Source organism: Ambystoma mexicanum, chromosome 8, assembly GCF_040938575.1.
Source record: "Ambystoma mexicanum isolate Mex_15411 chromosome 8, UKY_AmexF1_1, whole genome shotgun sequence".
NCBI lineage: Eukaryota > Metazoa > Chordata > Amphibia > Caudata > Ambystomatidae > Ambystoma > Ambystoma mexicanum.
Window position 1 is genome coordinate 700,992,559 of NC_090929.1, and position 19,240 is coordinate 701,011,798.

A 19,240-nucleotide genomic window follows, 5' to 3' on the forward strand; every position below is an offset into this window, starting at 1 on the left:
TCACCCATCGAAACACGCCCCCAACAACACATGGCCTACTGTCACACGTTCCCACAGGTGTCCCGATGAAAACAGTACCTCACATGCGTGGGTGCACCTACCTGGCCACCAAGGGGAAAGCCTAAAACACAAGTAACCTCAAGTCTGTTTTCAGAGGGAAATCTCAGACATTCTGCCGACCGGCACAATGTACAGATATGGGCCTCGGGTGTCCAAGCCACCGAGGAAAACAGGGAGCCCCATGCATTTCCGAAAAGAGGACACCCGTGGGAATCCGTAGAGGTGTGATTTGCGCACATCGCCCCAGATTTTTTTACCCAGACACCCCTGCAAAGTCCGAAATGTGGGGAAAAAAACGCTTTTTCCGCACATTTCGCTCGACGCACCCATCGAAACACGTGCCCAACAACACATGGCCTACCGTCCCGCGTTCCCACAGGTGTCCCGATGAAAACGGTACCTCACATGCGTGGGTGCACCTACCTGGCCACCAAGGGGAAAGCCTAAAACACAAGTAACCCCAAGTCTGTTTTCAGAGGGAAATCTCAGACATTCTGCCGACCGGCACAACGTACAGATATGGGCCTCGGGTGTCCAAGCCACCGAGGAAAACAGGGAACCCCATGCATTTCCGAAAAGAGGACACCCGTGGGAATCCGCAGAGGTATGATATGCCCAAATTGCCCCAGATTTTATTACCCAGACACCCCTGCAAAGTCCGAAATGTGGGGAAAAAAAAGCTTTTTCCGCACATTTCACTCGACGCATCCATTGAAACACGTCCCCAACAACACATGGCCTACCATCACACGTTCCCACAGGTGTCCCGATGAAAACGGTACCTCACATGCGTGGGTGCACCTACCTGGCCACCAAGGGGAAAGCCTAAAACACAAGTAACCCAAAGTCTGTTTTCAGAGGGAAATCTCAGACAATCTGCCGACCGGCACAACGTACAGATATGGGCCTCGGGTGTCCAAGCCACCGAGGAAAACAGGGAACCCCATGCATTTCCGAAAAGAGGACACCCGTGGGAATCCGCAGAGGTATGATATGCCCAAATTGCCCCAGAATTTATTACCCAGACACCCCTGCAAAGTCCGAAATGTGGGAAAAAATACACAATTTCCGCACATTTTGCTCGGCTCACCCATCGAAACACGCCCCCAACAACACATGGCTTACCGTCATGCGTTCCCACAGGTGTCCCGATGAAAACGGTACCTCACATGTGTGGGTGCACCTACCTGGCCACCAAAGGGAAAGCCTAAAACACAAGTAACCCCAAGTCTGTTTTCAGAGGGAAATGTCAGACATTCTGCCGACCGTCCCAATGTACAGATATGGGCCTCGGGTGTCCAAGCCACCGAGGAAAACAGGGAGCCCCATGCATTTCCGAAAAGAGGACACCCGTGGGAATCCACAGAGGTGTGATTTGCGCACATCGCCCCAGATTTTTTTACCCAGACACCCCTGCAAAGTCCGAAATGTGGGGAAAAAACGCTTTTTCCGCACATTTCGCTCGACGTACCCATCGAAACACGCCCCCAACAACACATGGCCTACCGTCACGCGTTCCCACAGGTGTCCCGATGAAAACGGTACCTCACATGCGTGGGTGCACCTACCTGCCGCCAAGGGGAAAGCCTAAAACACAAGTAACCCCAAGTCTGTTTTCAGAGGGAAATCTCAGACATTCTGCCGACCGGCACAACGTACAGATATGGGCCTCGGGTGTCCAAGCCACCGAGGAAAACAGGGAACCCCATGCATTTCCAAAAAGAGGACACCCGTGGGAATCCGCAGAGGTATGATATGCCCGAATTGCCCCAGAATTTATTACCCAGACACCCCTGCAAAGTCCGAAATGTGGGAAAAAATATGCAATTTCCGCACATTTCGCTCGGCTCACCCATCGAAACACGCCCCCAACAACACATGGCCTACCGTCACGCGTTCCCACAGGAGTCCCGATGAAAACGGTACCTCACATGCATGGGTGCACCTACCTGGCCACCAAGGGGAAAGCCTAAAACACAAGTAACCCAAAGTCTGTTTTCAGAGGGAAATCTCAGACAATCTGCCGACCGGCACAACGTACAGATATGGGCCTCGGGTGTCCAAGCCACCAAGGAAAACAGGGAACCCCATGCATTTCCGAAAAGAGGACACCCGTGGGAATCCGCAGAGGTATGATATGCCCAAATTGCACCAGAATTTATTACCCAGACACCCCTGCAAAGTCCGAAATGTGGGAAAAAATACACAATTTCCGCACATTTTGCTCGGCTCACCCATCGAAACACGCCCCCAACAACACATGGCTTACCGTCACGCGTTCCCACAGGTGTCCCGATGAAAACGGTACCTCACATGTGTGGGTGCACCTACCTGGCCACCAAGGGGAAAGCCTAAAACACAAGTAACCCCAAGTCTGTTTTCAGAGGGAAATGTCAGACATTCTGCCGACCGGCCCAATGTACAGATATGGGCCTCGGGTGTCCAAGCCACCGAGGAAAACAGGGAACCCCATGCATTTCCGAAAAGAGGACACCCGTGGGAATCCACAGAGGTGTGATTTGCGCACATCGCCCCAGATTTTTTTACCCAGACACCCCTGCAAAGTCCGAAATGTGGGGAAAAAACGCTTTTTCCGCACATTTCGCTCGACGTACCCATCGAAACACGCCCCCAACAACACATGGCCTACCGTCACGCGTTCCCACAGGTGTCCCGATGAAAACGGTACCTCACATGTGTGGGTGCACCTACCTGCCGCCAAGGGGAAAGCCTAAAACACAAGTAACCCCAAGTCTGTTTTCAGAGGGAAATCTCAGACATTCTGCCGACCGGCACAACGTACAGATATGGGCCTCGGGTGTCCAAGCCACCGAGGAAAACAGGGAACCCCATGCATTTCCGAAAAGAGGACACCAGTGGGAATCCGCAGAGGTATGATATGCCCAAATTGCCCCAGATTTTATTACCCAGACACCCCCGCAAAGTCCGAAATGTGGGAAAAAATACACAATTTCCGCACATTTTGCTCGGCTCACCCATCGAAACACGCCCCCAACAACACATGGCTTACCGTCACGCGTTCCCACAGGTGTCCCGATGAAAACGGTACCTCACATGTGTGGGTGCACCTACCTGGCCACCAAGGGGAAAGCCTAAAACACAAGTAACCCCAAGTCTGTTTTCAGAGGGAAATGTCAGACATTCTGCCGACCGGCCCAATGTACAGATATGGGCCTCGGGTGTCCAAGCCACCGAGGAAAACAGGGAACCCCATGCATTTCCAAAAAGAGGACACCCGTGGGAATCCACAGAGGTGTGATTTGCGCACATCGCCCCAGATTTTTTTACCCAGACACCCCTGCAAAGTCCGAAATGTGGGGAAAAAACGCTTTTTCCGCACATTTCGCTCGATGTACCCATCGAAACACGCCCCCAACAACACATGGCCTACCGTCACGCGTTCCCACAGGTGTCCCGATGAAAACGGTACCTCACATGCGTGGGTGCACCTACCTGCCGCCAAGGGGAAAGCCTAAAACACAAGTAACCCCAAGTCTGTTTTCAGAGGGAAATCTCAGACATTCTGCCGACCGGCACAACGTACAGATATGGGCCTCGGGTGTCCAAGCCACCGAGGAAAACAGGGAACCCCATGCATTTCCAAAAAGAGGACACCCGTGGGAATCCGCAGAGGTATGATATGCCCAAATTGCCCCAGAATTTATTACCCAGACACCCCTGCAAAGTCCGAAATGTGGGAAAAAATATGCAATTTCCGCACATTTCGCTCGGCTCACCCATCGAAACACGCCCCCAACAACACATGGCCTACCGTCACGCGTTCCCACAGGTGTCCCGATGAAAACGGTACCTCACATGCATGGGTGCACCTACCTGGCCACCAAGTGGAAAGCCTAAAACACAAGTAACCCAAAGTCTGTTTTCAGAGGGAAATCTCAGACAATCTGCCGACCGGCACAACGTACAGATATGGGCCTCGGGTGTCCAAGCCACCAAGGAAAACAGGGAACCACATGCATTTCCGAAAAGAGGACACCCGTGGGAATCCGCAGAGGTATGATATGCCCAAATTGCCCCAGAATTTATTACCCAGACACCCCTGCAAAGTCCGAAATGTGGGAAAAAATACACAATTTCCGCACATTTTGCTCGGCTCACCCATCGAAACACGAACCCAACAACACATGGCTTACCGTCACGCGTTCCCACAGGTGTCCCGATGAAAACGGTACCTCACATGTGTGGGTGCACCTACCTGGCCACCAAGGGGAAAGCCTAAAACACAAGTAACCCCAAGTCTGTTTTCAGAGGGAAATGTCAGACATTCTGCCGACCGGCCCAATGTACAGATATGGGCCTCGGGTGTCCAAGCCACCGAGGAAAACAGGGAACCCCATGCATTTCCGAAAAGAGGACACCCGTGGGAATCCACAGAGGTGTGATTTGCGCACATCGCCCCAGATTTTTTTACCCAGACACCCCTGCAAAGTCCGAAATGTGGGAAAAAATATGCAATTTCCGCACATTTCGCTCGGCTCACCCATCGAAACACGCCCCCAACAACACATGGCCTACCGTCACGCGTTCCCACAGGTGTCCCGATGAAAACGGTACCTCACATGCATGGGTGCACCTACCTGGCCACCAAGTGGAAAGCCTAAAACACAAGTAACCCAAAGTCTGTTTTCAGAGGGAAATCTCAGACAATCTGCCGACCGGCACAACGTACAGATATGGGCCTCGGGTGTCCAAGCCACCAAGGAAAACAGGGAACCACATGCATTTCCGAAAAGAGGACACCCGTGGGAATCCGCAGAGGTATGATATGCCCAAATTGCCCCAGAATTTATTACCCAGACACCCCTGCAAAGTCCGAAATGTGGGAAAAAATACACAATTTCCGCACATTTTGCTCGGCTCACCCATCGAAACACGCCCCCAACAACACATGGCTTACCGTCACGCGTTCCCACAGGTGTCCCGATGAAAACGGTACCTCACATGTGTGGGTGCACCTACCTGGCCACCAAGGGGAAAGCCTAAAACACAAGTAACCCCAAGTCTGTTTTCAGAGGGAAATGTCAGACATTCTGCCGACCGGCCCAATGTACAGATATGGGCCTCGGGTGTCCAAGCCACCGAGGAAAACAGGGAACCCCATGCATTTCCGAAAAGAGGACACCCGTGGGAATCCACAGAGGTGTGATTTGCGCACATCGCCCCAGATTTTTTTACCCAGACACCCCTGCAAAGTCCGAAATGTGGGGAAAAAATGCTTTTTCCGCACATTTCGCTCGACGTACCCATCGAAACACGCCCCCAACAACACATGGCCTACCGTCACGCGTTCCCACAGGAGTCACGATGAAAACGGTACCTCACATGCGTGGGTGCACCTACCTGCCGCCAAGGGGAAAGCCTAAAACACAAGTAACCCCAAGTCTGTTTTCAGAGGGAAATCTCAGACATTCTGCCGACCGGCACAACGTACAGATATGGGCCTCGGGTGTCCAAGCCACCGAGGAAAACAGGGAACCCCATGCATTTCCAAAAAGAGGACACCCGTGGGAATCCGCAGAGGTATGATATGCCCAAATTGCCCCAGAATTTATTACCCAGACACCCCTGCAAAGTCCGAAATGTGGGGAAAAATATGCAATTTCCGCACATTTCGCTCGGCTCACCCATCGAAACACGCCCCCAACAACACATGGCCTACCGTCACGCGTTCCCACAGGTGGCCCGATGAAAACGGTACCTCACATGCATGGGTGCACCTACCTGGCCACCAAGGGGAAAGCCTAAAACACAAGTAACCCAAAGTCTGTTTTCAGAGGGAAATCTCAGACAATCTGCCGACCGGCACGACGTACAGATATGGGCCTCGGGTGTCCAAGCCACCAAGGAAAACAGGGAACCCCATGCATTTCCGAAAAGAGGATCCCCGTGGGAATCCGCAGAGGTATGATATGCCCAAATTGCCCCAGAATTTATTACCCAGACCGCCCTGCAAAGTCCGAAATGTGGGAAAAAATATGCAATTTCCGCACATTTCGCTCGGCTCACCCATTGAAACACGCGCCCAACAACACATGGCCTACCGTCACGCGTTCCCACAGGTGTCCCGATGAAAATGGTACCTCACATGCGTGGGTGCACCTACCTGGCCACCAAGGGGAAAGCCTAAAACACAAGTAACCCAAAGTCTGTTTTCAGAGGGAAATCTCAGACAATCTGCCGACCGGCACAACGTACAGATATGGGCCTCGGGTGTCCAAGCCACCAAGGAAAACAGGGAACCCCATGCATTTCCGAAAAGAGGACACCCGTGGGAATCCGTAGAGGTGTGATTTGCGCACATCGCCCCAGATTTTTTTACCCAGACACCCCTGCAAAGTCCGAAATGTGGGGAAAAAAACGCTTTTTCCGCACATTTCGCTCGATGCACCCATCGAAACACGCCCCCAACAACACATGGCCTACCGTCCCGCATTCCCACAGGTGTCCCGATGAAAACGGTACCTCACATGCGTGGGTGCACCTACCTGGCCGCCAAGGGGAAAGCCGAAAACACAAGTAACCCCAAGTCTGTTTTCAGAGGGAAATCTCAGACATTCTGCTGACCGGCACAACGTACAGATATGGGCCTCGGGTGACCAAGCCACCGAGGAAAACAGGGAACCCCATGCATTTCCGAAAAGAGGACACCCGTGGGAATCCCCAGAGGTATGATATGCCCAAATTGCCCCAGATTTTATTACCCAGACACCCCTGCAAAGTCCGAAATGTGGGGAAAAAAAACACTTTTTCCGCACATTTCGCTCGACGCACCCATCGAAACACGCCCCCAACAACACATGGCCTACCGTCCCGCGTTCCCACAGGTGTCCCGATGAAAATGGTACCTCACATGTGTGGGTGCACCTACCTGGCCACCAAGGGGAAAGCCGAAAACACAAGTAACCCCAAGTCTGTTTTCAGAGAGAAATCTCAGACATTCTGCCGACCGGCACAACGTACAGATATGGGCCTCGGGTGTCCAAGCCACCAAGGAAAACAGGGAACCCCATGCATTTCCAAAAAGAGGACACCCGTGGGAATCCGCAGAGGTGTGATATGCCCAAATTGCCCCAGAATTTATTACCCAGACACCCCTGCAAAGTCCAAAATGTGGGAAAAAATACGCAATTTCCGCACATTTTGCTCGGCTCACCCATCGAAACACGCCCCCAACAACACATGGCCTACTGTCACGCGTTCCCACAGGTGTCCCGATGAAAACGGTACCTCACATGTGTGGGTGCACCTACCTGGCCGCCAAGGGGAAAGCCTAAAACACAAGTAACCTCAAGTCTGTTTTCAGAGGGAAATCTCAGACATTCTGCCGACCGGCACAATGTACACATATGGGCCTCGGGTGTCCAAGCCACCGAGGAAAACAGGGAACCCCATGCATTTCCGAAAAGAGGACACCCGTGGGAATCCACAGAGGTGTGATTTGCGCACATCGCCCCAGATTTTTTTACCCAGACACCCCTGCAAAGTCCGAAATGTGGGGAAAAAACGCTTTTTCCCCACATTTCGCTCGACGTACCCATCGAAACACGCCCCCAACAACACATGGCCTACCGTCACGCGTTCCCACAGGTGTCCCGATGAAAACGGTATCTCACATGCGTGGTGCACCTACCTGCCGCCAAGGGGAAAGCCTAAAACACAAGTAACCCCAAGTCTGTTTTCAGAGGGAAATCTCAGACATTCTGCCGACCGGCACAACGTACAGATATGGGCCTCGGGTGTCCAAGCCACCGAGGAAAACAGGGAACCCCATGCATTTCCAAAAAGAGGACACCCGTGGGAATCCGCAGAGGTATGATATGCCCAAATTGCCCCAGAATTTATTACCCAGACACCCCTGCAAAGTCCGAAATGTGGGAAAAAATATGCAATTTCCGCACATTTCGCTCGGCTCACCCATCGAAACACGCCCCCAACAACACATGGCCTACCGTCACGCGTTCCCACAGGTGTCCGGATGAAAACAGTACCTCACATGCGTGGGTGCACCTACCTGGCCACCAAGGGGAAAGCCTAAAACACAAGTAACCCAAAGTCTGTTTTCAGAGGGAAATCTCAGACAATCTGCCGACCGGCACAACGTACAGATATGGGCCTCGGGTGTCCAAGCCACCAAGGAATACAGGGAACCCCATGCATTTCCGAAAAGAGGACACCCGTGGGAATCCGCAGAGGTATGATATGCCCAAATTGCCCCAGAATTTATTACCCAGACACCCCTGCAAAGTCCGAAATGTGTGAAAAAATATGCAATTTCCGCACATTTCGCTCGGCTCACCCATCGAAACACGCGCCCAACAACACATGGCCTACCGTCACGCGTTCCCACAGGTGTCCCGATGAAAATGGTACCTCACATGCGTGGGTGCACCTACCTGGCCACCAAGTGGAAAGCCTAAAACACAAGTAACCCAAAGTCTGTTTTCAGAGGGAAATCTCAGACAATCTGCCGACCGGCACAACGTACAGATATGGGCCTCGGGTGTCCAAGCCACCGAGGAAAACAGGGAACCCCATGCATTTCCGAAAAGAGGACACCCGTGGGAATCCGCAGAGGTATGATATGCCCAAATTGCCCCAGATTTTATTACCCAGACACCCCCGCAAAGTCCGAAATGTGGGAAAAAATACACAATTTCCGCACATTTCGCTCGGCTCAACCATCGAAACACGCCCCCAACAACACATGGCCTACCGTCCCGCATTCCCACAGGTGTCCCGATGAAAATGGTACCTCACATGCGTGGGTGCACCTACCTGGCCGCCAAGGGGAAAGCCGAAAACACAAGTAACCCCAAGTCTGTTTTCAGAGAGAAATCTCAGACATTCTGCCGACCGGCACAACGTACAGATATGGGCCTCGGGTGTCCAAGCCACCGAGGAAAACAGGGAACCCCATGCATTTCCGAAAAGAGGACACCCGTGGGAATCCGCAGAGGTATGATATGCCCAAATTGCCCCAGATTTTATTACCCAGACACCCCCGCAAAGTCCGAAATGTGGGAAAAAATACACAATTTCCGCACATTTCGCTCGGCTCAACCATCGAAACACGCCCCCAACAACACATGGCCTACCGTCACGCGTTCCCACAGGTGTCCCGATGAAAACGGTACCTCACATGTGTGGGTGCACCTACCTGGCCACCAAGGGGAAAGCCTAAAACACAAGTAACCCCAAGTCTGTTTTCAGAGGGAAATCTCAGACATTCTGCCAACCGGCACAACGTACAGATATGGGCCTCGGGTGTCCAAGCCACCAAGGAAAACAGGGAACCCCATGCATTTCCAAAAAGAGGACACCCGTGGGAATCCGCAGAGGTATGATATGCCCAAATTGCCCCAGAATTTATTACCCAGACACCCCTGCAAAGTCCGAAATGTGGGAAAAAATACGCAATTTCCGCACATTTTGCTCGGCTCACCCATCGAAACACGCCCCCAACAACACATGGCCCACTGTCACGCGTTCCCACAGGTGTCCCGATGAAAACGGTACCTCACATGTGTGGGTGCACCTACTTGGCCGCCAAGGGGAAAGCCGAAAACACAAGTAACCCCAAGTCTGTTTTCAGAGGGAAATCTCAGACATTCTGCTGACCGGCACAACGTACAGATATGGGCCTCGGGTGTCCAAGCCACCGAGGAAAACAGGGAACCCCATGCATTTCCGAAAAGAGGACACCCGTGGGAATCCGCAGAGGTATGATATGCCCAAATTGCCCCAGAATTTATTACCCAGACACCCCTGCAAAGTCCGAAATGTGGGAAAAAATACGCAATTTCCGCACATTTTGCTCGGCTCACCCATCGAAACACGCCCCCAACAACACATGGCCTACTGTCACGCGTTCCCACAGTTGTCCCGATGAAAACGGTACCTCACATGTGTGGGTGCACCTACCTGGCCGCCAAGGGGAAAGCCTAAAACACAAGTAACCTCAAGTCTGTTTTCAGAGGGAAATCTCAGACATTCTGCCGACCGGCACAATGTACAGATATGGGCCTCGGGTGTCCAAGCCACTGAGGAAAACAGGGAGCCCCATGCATTTCCGAAAAGAGGACACCCGTGGGAATCTGTAGAGGTGTGATTTGCGCACATCGCCCCAGATTTTTTTACCCAGACACCCCTGCAAAGTCCGAAATGTGGGGAAAAAAACGCTTTTTCCGCACATTTCGCTCGACGCACCCATCGAAACACGCCCCCAACAACACATGGCCTACCGTCCCGCATTCCCACAGGTGTCCCGATGAAAACGGTACCTCACATGCGTGGGTGCACCTACCTGGCCGCCAAGGGGAAAGCCGAAAACACAAGTAACCCCAAGTCTGTTTTCAGAGGGAAATCTCAGACATTCTGCCAACCGGCACAACGTACAGATATGGGCCTCGGGTGTCCAAGCCACCAAGGAAAACAGGGAACCCCATGCATTTCCAAAAAGAGGACACCCGTGGGAATCCGCAGAGGTATGATATGCCCAAATTGCCCCAGATTTTATTACCCAGACACCCCTGCAAAGTCCGAAATGTGGGGAAAAAAACGCTTTTTCCGCACATTTCGCTCGACGCACCCATCGAAACACGCCCCCAACAACACATGGCCTAACGTCCCGCGTTCCCACAGGTGTCCCGATGAAAACGGTACCTCACATGTGTGGGTGCACCTACCTGGCCACCAAGGGGAAAGCCTAAAACACAAGTAACCCCAAGTCTGTTTTCAGAGGGAAATCTCAGACATTCTGCCAACCGGCACTACGTACAGATATGGGCCTCGGGTGACCAAGCCACCAAGGAAAACAGGGAACCCCATGCATTTCCAAAAAGAGGAGACCCGTGGGAATCCGCAGAGGTATGATATGCCCAAATTGCCCCAGAATTTATTACCCAGACACCCCTGCAAAGTCCGAAATGAGGGAAATAATACGCAATTTCCGCACATTTTGCTCGGCTCACCCATCGAAACACGCCCCCAAAACCACATGGCCTACTGTCACGCGTTCCCACAGGTGTCCCGATGAAAACGGTACCTCACATGTGTGGGTGCACCTACCTGGCCGCCAAGGGGAAAGCCTAAAACACAAGTAACCTCAAGTCTGTTTTCAGAGGGAAATCTCAGACATTCTGCCGACCGGCACAATGTACAGATATGGGCCTCGGGTGTCCAAGCCACCAAGGAAAACAGGGAGCCCCATGCATTTCCGAAAAGAGGACACCCGTGGGAATCTGTAGAGGTGTGATTTGCGCACATCGCCCCAGATTTTTTTACCCAGACAACCCTGCAAAGTCCGAAATGTGGGGAAAAAAACGCTTTTTCCGCACATTTCACTCGACGCACCCATCGAAACACGCGCCCAACAACACATGGCCTACCGTCCCGCGTTCCCACAGGTGTCCTGATGAAAACTGTACCTCACATGCGTGGGTGCACCTACCTGGCCACCAAGGGGAAAGCCGAAAACACAAGTAACCCCAAGTCTGTTTTCAGAGCGAAATCTCAGACATTCTGCCGACCGGCACAACGTACAGATATGGGCCTCGGGTGTCCAAGCCACCGAGGAAAACAGGGAACCCCATGCATTTCCGAAAAGAGGACACCCGTGGGAATCCGCAGAGGTGTGATTTGCGCACATCGCCCCAGATTTGTTTACCCAGACACCCCTGCAAAGTCCGAAATGTGGGGAAAAAAATGCTTTTTCCGCACATTTCGCTCAACGCACCCATCGAAACACGTGCCCAACAACACATGGCCTACCGTCCCGCGTTCCCACAGGTGTCCCGATGAAAACGGTACCTCACATGCGTGGGTGCACCTACCTGGCCGCCAAGGGGAAAGCCTAAAACACAAGTAACCCCAAGTTTGTTTTCAGAGGGACATCTCAGACATTCTGCCGACCGGCACAACCTACAGATATGGGCCTCGGGTGTCCAAGCCACCGAGGAAAACAGGGAACCCCATGCATTTCCAAAAAGAGGACACCCGTGGGAATCCGCAGAGGTATGATATGCCCAAATTGCCCCAGAATGTATTACCCAGACACCCCTGCAAAGTCCGAAATGTGGGAAAAAATACGCAATTTCCGCACATTTTGCTCGGCTCACCCATCGAAACACGCCCCCAACAACACATGGCCTACCGTCACGCATTCCCACAGGTGTCCCGATGAAAACGGTACCTCACATGTGTGGGTGCACCTACCTGGCCACCAAGGGGAAAGCCTAAAACACAAGTAACCCCAAGTCTGTTTTCAGAGGGAAATCTCAGACATTCTGCCGACCCGCACAATATACAGATATGGGCCTCGGGTGTCCAAGCCACCGAGGAAAACAGGGAACCCCATGCATTTCCGAGAAGAGGACACCCGTGGGAATCCGTAGAGGTGTGATTTGCGCACATCGCCCCAGATTTTTTTACCCAGACACCCCTGCAAAGTCCGAAATGTGGGGAAAAAAACGCTTTTTCCGCACATTTCGCTCGACGTACCCATCGAAACACGCCCCCAATAACACATGGCCTACCCTCACGCATTCCCATAGGTGTCCGGATGAAAATGGTACCTCACATGCGTGGGTGCACCTACCTGGCCGGCAAGGGGTAAGCCTAAAACACAAGTAACCCCAAGTCTGTTTTCAGAGGGAAATCTCAGACATTCTGCCGACCGGCACAATGTACAGATATGGGCCTCGGGTGTCCAAGCCACGGAGGAAAACAGGGAACCCCATGCATTTCCAAAAAGAGGGCACCCGTGGGAATCCGCAGAGGTGTGATTTGCTCACATCGCCCCAGATTTTTTTACCCAGACACCCCTGCAAAGTCCGAAATGTGGGGAAAAAAATGCTTTTTCCGCACATTTCGCTCGACGCACCCATCGAAACACGCCCCCAACAACACATGGCCTACCGTCCCGCGTTCCCACAGGTGTCCCGATGAAAACGGTAATTCACATGCGTGGTTGCACCTACCTGGCCGCCAAGGGGAAAGCCTAAAGCACAAGTAACCCCAAGTCTGTTTTCAGAGGGAAATCTCAGACATTCTGCCGACCGGCACAACGTACAGATATGGGCCTCGGGTGTCCAAACCACCGAGGAAAACAGGGAACCCCATGCATTTCCAAAAAGAGGACACCCGTGGGAATCCGCAGAGGTATGATATGCCCAAATTGCCCCAGATTTTATTACCCAGACACCCCTGCAAAGTCCGAAATGTGGGAAAAAATACGCAATTTCCACACATTTCGCTCGGCTCACCCATCGAAACACGCCCAACAACACATGGCCTACCGTCACGCGTTCCCGCAGGTGTCCCGATGAAAACGGTACCTCACATGTGTGGGTGCACCTACCTGGCCGCCAAGTGGAAAGCCTAAAACACAAGTAACCCCAAGTCTGTTTTCAGAGGGAAATCTCAGACATTCTGCCAACCGGCACAACGTACAGATATGGGCCTCGGGTGTCCAAGCCACCGAGGAAAACAGGGAACCCCATGCATTTCCAAAAAGAGGACACCCGTGGGGATCCGCAGAGGCATGATATACCCAAATTGCCCCAGGATTTATTACCCAGACACCCCTGCAAAGTCCGAAATGAGGGAAAAAAAACGCAATTTCCGCACATTTTGCTCGGCTCACCCATCGAAACACGCCCCCAACAAGACATGGCCTACCGTCACGCATTCCCACAGGTGTCCCGATGAAAACGGCACCTCACCTGTGTGGGTGCACCTACCTGGCCGCCAAGGGGAAAGCCTAAAACACAAGTAACCCCAAGTCTGTTTTCAGAGGGAAATCTCAGACATTCTGCCGACCGGCACAATGTACAGATATGGGCCTCGGGTGTCCAAGCCACCGAGGAAAACAGGGAACCCCATGCATTTCCGAAAAGAGGACACCCGTGGGAATCCGCAGAGGTGTGATTTGCTCACATCGCCCCAGATTTTTTTACCCAGACACCCCTGCATAGTCCGAAATGTGGGGAAAAAAACGCTTTTTCTGCACATTTCGCTCAACGCACCCATCGAAACACGCCCCCAACAACACATGGCCTACCGTCCCGCGTTCCCACAGGTGTCCCGATGAAAACGGTAATTCACATGCGTGGGTGCACCTACCTGGCCGCCAAGGGGAAAGCCTAAAACACAAGTAACCCCAAGTCTGTTTTCAGAGGGAAATCTCAGACAATCTGCCGACCGGCACAACGTACAGATATGGGCCTCGGGTGTCCAAGCCACCGAGGAAAACAGGGAACCCCATGCATTTCCAAAAAGCGGACACCCGTGGGAATCCGCAGAGGTATGATATGCACAAATTGCCCCAGAATTTATTACCCAGACACCCCTGCAAAGTCCGAAATGTGGGAAAAAATACGCAATTTCCGCACATTTTGCTCGGCTCACCCATCGAAACACGCCCCCAACAACACATGGCCTACTGTCACGCGTTCCCACAGGTGTCCCGATTAAAACGGTACCTCACATGTGTGGGTGCACCTACCTGGCCGCTAAGGGGAAAGCCTAAAACACAAGTAACCTCAAGTCTGTTTTCAGAGGGAAATCTCAGACATTCTGCCGACCGGCACAATGTACAGATATGGGCCTCGGGTGTCCAAGCCACCGAGGAAAACAGGGAGCCCCATGCATTTCCGAAAAGAGGACACCCGTGGGAATCCGTAGAGGTGTGATTTGCGCACATCGCCCCAGATTTTTTTACCCAGACACCCCTGCAAAGTCCGAAATGTGGGTAAAAAAATGCTTTTTCCGCACATTTCGCTCGACGCACCGATCGAAACACGCCCCCAACAACACATGGCCTACCGTCCCGCGTTCCCACAGGTGTCCCGATGAAAATGGTACCTCACATGCGTGGGTGCACCTACCTGGCCGCCAAGGGGAAAGCCGAAAACACAAGTAACCCCAAGTCTGTTTTCAGAGGGAAATCTCAGACATTCTGCCGACCGGCACAACGTACAGATATGGGCCTCGGGTGTCCAAGCCACCGAGGAAAACAGGGAACCCCATGCATTTCTGAAAAGAGGACACCCGTGGGAATCCGCAGAGGTGTGATTTGCGCACATCGCCCCAGATTTTTTTACCCAGACACCCCTGCAAAGCCCGAAATGTGGGGAAAAAAATGCTTTTTCCGCACATTTTGCTCGACGCACCCATCGAAACACGCCCCCAACAACACATGGCATACCGTCCCGCGTTCCCACAGGTGTCCCGATGAAAACGGTACCTCACATGCGTGGGTGCACCTACCTGGCCGCCAAGGGGAAAGCCTAAAACACAAGTAACCCCAAGTTTGTTTTCAGAGGGACATCTCAGACATTCTGCCGACCGGCACAACCTACAGATATGGGCCTCGGGTGTCCAAGCCACCGAGGAAAACAGGGAACCCCATGCATTTCCAAAAAGAGGACACCCGTGGGAATCCGCAGAGGTATGATATGCCCAAATTGCCCCAGAATGTATTACCCAGACACCCCTGCAAAGTCCGAAATGTGGGAAAAAATACGCAATTTCCGCACATTTTGCTCGGCTCACCCATCGAAACACGCCCCCAACAACACATGGCCTACCGTCACGCATTCCCACAGGTGTCCCGATGAAAACGGTACCTCACATGTGTGGGTGCACCTACCTGGCCGCCAAGGGGAAAGCCGAAAACACAAGTAACCCCAAGTCTGTTTTCAGAGAGAAATCTCAGACATTCTGCCGACCGGCACAACATACAAATATGGGCTTCGGGTGTCCAAGCCACCGAGGAAAACAGGGAACCCCATGCATTTCCAAAAAGAGGACACCCGTGGGAATCCGCAGAGGTATGGTATGCCCAAATTGCCCCAGATTTTATTACCCAGACACCCCTGCAAAGTCCGAAATGTGGGGAAAAAAACGCTTTTTCCGCACATTTCGCTGGACGCACCCATCGAAACACGCGCCCAACAACACATGGCCTACCGTCACGCGTTCCCACAGGTGTCCCGATGAAAACGGTACCTCACATGTGTGGGTGCACCTACCTGGCCACCAAGGGGAAAGCCGAAAACACAAGTAACCCCAAGTCTGTTTTCAGAGGGAAATCTCAGACATTCTGCCGACCGGCACAACGTACAGATATGGGCCTCGGGTGTCCAAGCCACCGAGGAAAACATGGAACCCCATGCATTTCCGAAAAGAGGACACCCGTGGGAATCCGCAGAGGTGTGATTTGCGCACATCGCCCCAGATTTTTTTACCCAGACACCCCTGCAAAGTCCGAAATGTGGGGAAAAAAACGCTTTTTCCGCACATTTCGCTGGACGCACCCATTGAAACACGCGCCCAACAACACATGGCCTACCGTCACGCGTTCCCACAGGTGTCCCGATGAAAACGGTACCTCACATGTGTGGGTGCACCTACCTGGCCACCAAGGGGAAAGCCTAAAACACAAGTAACCCCAAGTCTGTTTTCAGAGGGAAATCTCAGACATTCTGCCGACCGGCACAACTTACGGATATGGGCCTTGGGTGACCAAGCCACCAAGGAAAACAGGGAACCCCATGCATTTCCAAAAAGAGGACACCCGTGGGAATCCGCAGAGGTATGATATGCCCAAATTGCCCCAGAATTTATTACCCAGACACCCCTGCAAAGTCCGAAATGTGGGAAAAAATACGCAATTTCCGCACATTTTGCTCGGCTCACCCATCGAAACACGCCCCCAACAACACATGGCCTACTGTCACGCGTTCCCACAGGTGTCCCGATGAAAACGGTACCTCACATGTGTGGATGCACCTACCTGGCCGCCAAGGGGAAAGCCTAAAACACAAGTAACCTCAAGTCTGTTTTCAGAGGGAAATCTCAGACATTCTGCCGACCGGCACAATGTACAGATATGGGCCTCGGGTGTCCAAGCCACCAAGGAAAACAGGGAGCCCCATGCATTTCCGAAAAGAGGACACCCGTGGGAATCCGTAGAGGTGTGATTTGCGCACATCGCCCCAGATTTTTTTACCCAGACACCCCTGCAAAGTCCGAAATGTGGGGAAAAAAATGCTTTTTCAGCACATTTCGCTCGACGCACCCATCGTAACACGCGCCCAACAACACATGGCCTACCGTCCCGCGTTCCCACAGGTGTCCTGATGAAAACTGTACCTCACATGCTGGGTGCACCTACCTGGCCACCAAGGGGAAAGCCGAAAACACAAGTAACCCCAAGTCTGTTTTCAGAGGGAAATCTCAGACATTCTGCCGACCGGCACAACGTACAGATATGGGCCTCGGGTGTCCAAGCCACGGAGGAAAACAGGGAACCCCATGCATTTCCAAAAAGAGGGCACCCGTGGGAATCCGCAGAGGTGTGATTTGCTCACATCGCCCCAGATTTTTTTACCCAGACACCCCTGCAAAGTCCGAAATGTGGGGAAAAAAATGCTTTTTCCGCACATTTCGCTCGACGCACCCATCGAAACACGCCCCCAACAACACATGGCCTACCGTCCCGCGTTCCCACAGGTGTCCCGATGAAAATGGTAATTCACATGCGTGGTTGCACCTACCTGGCCGCCAAGGGGAAAGCCTAAAGCACAAGTAACCCCAAGTCTGTTTTCAGAGGGAAATCTCAGACATTCTGCCGACCGGCACAACGTACAGATATGGGCCTCGGGTGTCCAAGCCACCGAGGAAAACAGGGAACCCCATGCATTTCCAAAAAGAGGACACCCGTGGGAATCCGCAGAGGTATGATATGCCCAAATTGCCCCAGATTTTATTACCCAGACACCCCTGCAAAGTCCGAAATGTGGGAAAAAATACGCAATTTCCACACATTTCGCTCGGCTCACCCATCGAAACACGCCCAACAACACATGGCCTACCGTCACGCGTTCCCGCAGGTGTCCCGATGAAAACGGTACATCACATGTGTGGGTGCACCTACCTGGCCGCCAAGTGGAAAGCCTAAAACACAAGTAACCCCAAGTCTGTTTTCAGAGGGAAATCTCAGACATTCTGCCAACCGGCACAACGTACAGATATGGGCCTCGGGTGTCCAAGCCACCGAGGAAAACAGGGAACCCCATGCATTTCCAAAAAGAGGACACCCGTGGGGATCCGCAGAGGCATGATATACCCAAATTGCCCCAGGATTTATTACCCAGACACCCCTGCAAAGTCCGAAATGAGGGAAAAAAAACGCAATTTCCGCACATTTTGCTCGGCTCACCCATCGAAACACGCCCCCAACAAGACATGGCCTACCGTCACGCATTCCCACAGGTGTCCCGATGAAAACGGCACCTCACCTGTGTGGGTGCACCTACCTGGCCGCCAAGGGGAAAGCCTAAAACACAAGTAGCCCCAAGTCTGTTTTCAGAGGGAAATCTCAGACATTCTGCCGACCGGCACAATGTACAGATATGGGCCTCGGGTGTCCAAGCCACCGAGGAAAACAGGGAACCCCATGCATTTCCGAAAAGAGGACACCCGTGGGAATCCGCAGAGGTGTGATTTGCTCACATCGCCCCAGATTTTTTTACCCAGACACCCCTGCATAGTCCGAAATGTGGGGAAAAAAACGCTTTTTCCGCACATTTCGCTCAACGCACCCATCGAAACACGCCCCCAACAACACATGGCCTACCGTCCCGCGTTCCCACAGGTGTCCCGATGAAAACGGTAATTCACATGCGTGGGTGCACCTACCTGGCCGCCAAGGGGAAAGCCTAAAACACAAGTAACCCCAAGTCTGTTTTCAGAGGGAAATCTCAGACAATCTGCCGACCGGCACAACGTACAGATATGGGCCTCGGGTGTCCAAGCCACCGAGGAAAACAGGGAACCCCATGCATTTCCAAAAAGCGGACACCCGTGGGAATCCGCAGAGGTATGATATGCCCAAATTGCCCCAGAATTTATTACCCAGACACCCCTGCAAAGTCCGAAATGTGGGAAAAAATACGCAATTTCCGCACATTTTGCTCGGCTCACCCATCGAAACACGCCCCCAACAACACATGGCCTACTGTCACGCGTTCCCACAGGTGTCCCGATTAAAACGGTACCTCACATGTGTGGGTGCACCTACCTGGCCGCTAAGGGGAAAGCCTAAAACACAAGTAACCTCAAGTCTGTTTTCAGA